Below are 5,911 nucleotides of genomic sequence, written 5' to 3'. Positions count from 1 at the left end.
TAATAAATGGGCTTTAAAGGGGTTGGCCTAGCCCATTGGTCATAATTACCTTGTCCGGGCATGGCCCAAATGTATTGGTCGTGTCGTGTCAGGCCTTACTTAAGCAGGTCGTGCTCGTGCCATATCGGGCCTACCCGGTCCGTTTGAAACCTCTAGTTTAGTGCTGGTGAAGATGATAAGTTTTTAGTGCAAAATATTTTGTGGCTGAGCTTTCAACATCCAACTGATACATACATTCCTGGGATGGTAATGGATAAAAGTTTAGAATTGACTTCATGGAGAGACCAAGATGACAAAGGAATTGGGAAATTCACCTTTAAGCTAGATCACGAAGGAGACAATCAGTCTGTTATTTCAAGAAAATCAATTGCTTATTGGAAAAGTGGAGAGCCAGGTGAGTTTTCCACCAACTGAAATGCCTCATTCTATAGCTGATCTGTTATCAAATTTCAACAAGAGTATTGCCAGACCTACAAGTCCAATTAAGTTTAATAATTTTGTAATAATTATGACAAGATTGGAATACAATTATACAAGAATGGTGATGAGTTTTACTGTGGAGGTATTGTTTCTGACTTGGCTTGAACATGCAAAGGAGTGGAAGCTGTTATGGCCGGAGCCAAGAGACCGATGTAGTGTGTCAGCCCGAAACCAAATGAGCCTGCCTGTTTAAAGTCCATTTATTATGGGAGCTGATTTCCCCACTCTCATTTTCTACACTTACACTCCCTTTTTCTTTTTAATACTTTTTAATCAATTTTGTTATTTCTCTTTCTTATTCTATCCTTACCCTACATTAATTTCTTTTTTACTTCACTTTTATATTATTTCTTTTTCTTTATACTTAATTTTCCAACTTACACTCCATTTTTAGTATTAAAGGGAAAAAAAAAACTTAATTTCTTACTTGATTAAAGGAAAAAAATAATACTAAAAATGGAGTGCAAGTTGGAAAATTAAGTATAAAGAAAAAGAAATAATATAAAAGTGAAGTAAAAAGAAATTAATGTAGGGTAAGGGTAAAACAGGAAAGAGAAGGAACAAAATTGATTAAAAACTATTAAAAAGTAAAAGAGAGTGTAAGTGGAGAAAAGGGGAGTGGGGAAATCATATCCTTTTATTATTACATTTATATCTTAAATTCAAGATTATTTATTTTCTCTAATAATATGCATTAATCAAATTTAGCTTGGGCCCATCTCGGTCTATTTAGTAGCCCGACACAAGTAGGACCCAAGCTCATATGGGGTTGGGTCATGGACTTAGGACAGGATTGATGATTTTCATAAATGAACGGGCCCGACACAACCCGTTTATTAAATGGGCAGACTCTAAGCGAACCGGGCTGGTCTGATTTGACACCTCTAGTTAAGTGGGAATTTTCTTGTCAAAGATTTCTATCTTCCTCTTCTTTAAATTCTTGGTCACTGATTTTCTAACCTTTCTTCATATACCCACATGGGTTAGGCTAAATACTTCCTTTATATGCATATTATCATGTGTAGTTTCTAGAGGTGTCAAATGGCCGTGTCGGGTCTGACCGATCCATTTAGAGTTGGCCCTTATGAAAATCATCAATCCCGGCCTAAGCCAATATGGGCTCGACTGTGATCGTGTCGAGCCACTAAACGGGCTGAGATGGGCCTATGCCAAATTTGACATATGTATTGCATTTTTTTTTTTTGTAATTTTTTTTACAACTTCATTTAAATATTTTTTACAATTATACAAACAAGATTTATTAGTTGTTAAAAAAAGTGGCCATTAAATTTCTTTAAAGTACATATAAATAAAAAATGAGTAGATTATTGTATGGATTTTAAAAATTAAAACTTGAAAAATAAAATCATTATTTTATATATAAAGAAAACATTAAATTTTAATCATATTATTATAGAAAAGAAATAGACTTGAATTGAAGATATAAATGTAATAATATTATGTATTATTTTTCTCTAACACAAATGTAATTTAATAAATGGGCTTTAAAGGGGCTGGCCTGGCCCATTGGTCTTAATTACCTTGTCCGGGCATGGTCCAAATGTATTGGCCGTGCAGTGTCAAGCCTTACTTAAGCAGGCTGTGCTCGTGCCATATCGGGCCTGCTTGGTCCGTTTGAAACCTCTAGTTCAGTGATGGTGAAGATGATAAGTTTTCAGTACAAAATATTTTGTGGCTGAGCTTTCAACATCGACCTGATACATACATTCTTGGGATGGTAATGGATAATAGCTTAGAATTGACTTCATGGAGAGACCAGGATGACCCAGGAATTGAGAAATTCACCTTTAAGCTAGATCACGAAGGAGACAATCAGTCTGTTATTTCAAGAAAATCAATTCCTTATTGGAAAAGTGGAAAGCCAGGTGAGTTTTCCACCTACTAAAATGCCTCATTCTATAGCTGATCTGTATTCAGCTAAAAATAATCTCAATGAAATAATCCTTCTTAGCAATACTATTATCTCAACATTGCAGCAGGACTAGTCTTGACTCTCAAAAAATATTGATTTCCAGCAAAATTTTATGTCTAACATGACGTTCTCACCTTGAGTACAATTTAAGCCATTCCACTTAAAATTGGAATTGCAAAGGCATTTTTTCTTTCCATCTCTAGTTGTAGTGCAAGTTGAATGTGGACAATCCTTACAGTTTGCAGATGTTGTACATGTTGGTTCCGTTAGCGGCTCCCAACCAACTCTATTACTGCACTTAGTAGCTCCAAATGAAACTTCAGAACTAAAATTTCCTGGGGTTTATATTGCACCAACTGATCACCTTAAATGGCAGTGACAGGTTGAGCTGCTGACTTTTGGATGTGTTTCAAGGATCATAATTATCCGCATCTTTTGCTTGGATGACAAATCTTCGTGTACTTGGGTTGATGCTAATAACTCTAAACAAGGTTTGATTCGGTCCCACGAAGCCAACCTGTCATCTGAATGTGTTGTAGTTGAAACGTAAGTGCATGGGGTCACCACAATCCAGTCTAGTGCTCAGGGGATAAGGTATCATGGTTGTGTTGTGCAAAAACACTCCAAGACCTTGTCGTTGATGGACTATGTGATGACACACACAAACCACTTTGAGAATAAAGCACACATACCAAAGAGAGAAAGCAAACACACAAAAGAGCACAAAGATTTATAGAGGCCTCATGCCTACGTTCTTTTTATTTTCTTATCTTCACTAGGAAATCAAATGGAATTGGGCGATCCAATCCCTGTGGGATCGACCTCGAACTTACATAAGCTTTATTACCAACAGTTCGTGCTCTTGCGAGTATAATGCATGTTTGAAATAATCTTTGTTTTGCAGGTTGTCTAAAACACCACAATAAGACATCTTCACCATCATTGAACTAGAGGAGTTAAACGGATTGGCCTGGCTCGGCGCGGCACAAGCATGGTTCGCTTAATAAGGCTCGGCACAGCACGGCCCGTATATTTAGGCCGTGGACAAGGTAACTAGGCCCAATGGGCCGAGCCTGTCCGTTTAAAGCCCATTTATTACATTTGTTTTAGAGAAAAATAATACATAATATTATTACATTTATATCTTAAATTCAAGTCTATTTCTTTTCTCTAATAATATGCATTAAAATTTAATTTTTTCTTTATATATAAAATAATGATTTTGTTTTCAAGTTTTTATTTTTAAAATCCATACAATAATCTAGTAATTTTCTATTTAAATGTACTTTAAAGAAAGTTAATGGCCACTTTTTCAACAAATAATAAATCTTGTTAGTTTATGGACAGGCCCTGCACGTCCCATTAATTAAATGGGCCAACTCCAAATGGGCCAGGCCGGCCTAGCATGGCCCGTTTGACACCCCTAGAAACTACACAAGATAATACGCATACAAAGGAAGTATTTAACCTAACCCATGTGGGAGTTCTATACGAAGAAAGGTAAGAAAATCAGTAACCAGGAATTTAAAGAAGAAGATAGAAATCTTTGACAATAAACTTCCCACATAACTAGAGATGTCAAACGGGTTGTGCCGGCCCGTTTAGAGTCGGCTCCTTTAATAAACGGGATGTGCTAGTGTCGGGCCACTAAACAGACTGAGATGGGCCCACACCAAATTTGACTTTATGTATTGCATTTTTTTTTTCTGTAATTATTTTACAACTTCATTTATATCCTTTTTACAATTATACTAACAATATTTACTATTAGTTGAAAAAAGTGGCCATTAACTTTCTTTAAAGTACATTTAAATAGAAAATGACTAGATTACTGCATGGATTTTAAAAATAAAACTTGAAAAACAAAATCATTATTTTTTGTATAAAGAAAACATGAAATTTTAATACATATTATTAGAGAAAATAAATAGACTTGAATTTAAGATATAAATGTAATAATATTATGTATTATTTTTCTCTAAAACAAATGTAATTTAATAAATGAGCTTTAAACGGACTGGCCCATTAGGTTTCAAGCTGGCACAGCTCTCAACGGGCTATGAGCCGGCCCCTTGGCCCTAATTACCTTGTCCCGGCACGGCCCAAATATACGGGTTATGTCGTGTTGGGCCTTACTTAAGCGTGTCGTGCCGGGTCAGTTTGGTACTTTTGACACCTTTAGCCACAAGGCTTGCAGTCTCTTACAGTTTATTATGCACAAGATGTAACTACTTTATTATATGCACTCTATGCATGAACATCTGCAGGATTGGTCCTATTTAATGACATCATGAGATTCTTCAATTCATGTCTTAGATAAAATAAATCGAGCACAACTTGATAGTGAAAGGCGAGTCCAAGAGTTGATAGACGCAGGTGAGTTCAAGGAAGAAGATGAGAAAGGTATAGATGTACCCTTTTTCGATTTGCAAAGCATACTAGACGCTACAGATAATTTCTCATATGCAAATAAGCTTGGACAAGGGGGCTATATAGCCCTGTTTACAAGGTAATGGAGGAATACTTGTTTTCCATTTCATTGCAATTGAGCCACCTTAGCAACACTTATGAGTTGTGTTATTGTCCCTCAAAAATTGTTTATTATTAATGTTCACGTATTTTGGTTAGTTGTAAATTCATGTGAGAGGTATATATATTTTTTGGTCCAGGGAAAGTTTTTTGGAGATCAAGAGATCGCGGTAAAGAGGTTATCATCAAGTGCTTCAGGACAAGGCTTACAGGAATTTAAGAATGAGGTGGTGCTGATTGCCAAACTTCCACACCAAAACCTAGTTAGGCTTAAAGGATATTGCATCAAGGGAGAAGAAAAATTTTTACTCAATGAGTACATGACTAACAAAAGCTTAGACTTCTTTATATTTGGTTTGTTCCTAGTCCTCATTTTAGTATTTTTATATTGCATGATATATGGTTTCTTGATTACCAGAGCTCCCAAGTTTCTCTAATGGATAATGCAAAGTTTGCCGGATCATACAAAAAGCATCTTTCTCAATTGGGAGTGCTTTAACATTATTTTGGGAATCGCTCGAGGACTTCTTTATCTTCATCAAGATTCCAGATTGAGGATCATTCACAGAGATTTGAAAACTAGCAACATTCTCTTAGAAATTGTCATTGCTACATATTTCGACTCTCTTGTACATCCACTTGAAAAATCTCCACCTTCCCATTTCTTTGCAAACTAGGCTTAAAACCTGGCAAACTTTGTATACCAACGGCCAATTGTTACTGTTACAGGTGCCAAACTCACATAACTAGAGGTGTCAAATCAGACAGCCCCGGTCCGTCTAGAGTCTACCCATTTAATACACGGGCCGTGTCGGGCCCGTTCATTTGTGAAAATCATCAATCCCGTCATAAGCCCATGACCCAACCCCATATGAGCTTGGGTCCTGCTCGTGTCGGGCTACTAAATAGACCGGATGGGCCCAAGCTAAATTTGACTAATGTACTACTTTTTTCTTCTTTTTTTTTGTA

The sequence above is a fragment of the Prunus avium genome, chromosome 3 (assembly GCF_965620075.1).
Source record: "Prunus avium chromosome 3, drPruAviu1.hap1.1, whole genome shotgun sequence".
NCBI classification, from domain to species: domain Eukaryota; kingdom Viridiplantae; phylum Streptophyta; class Magnoliopsida; order Rosales; family Rosaceae; genus Prunus; species Prunus avium.
This window is presented reverse-complemented; position numbering follows the sequence as displayed.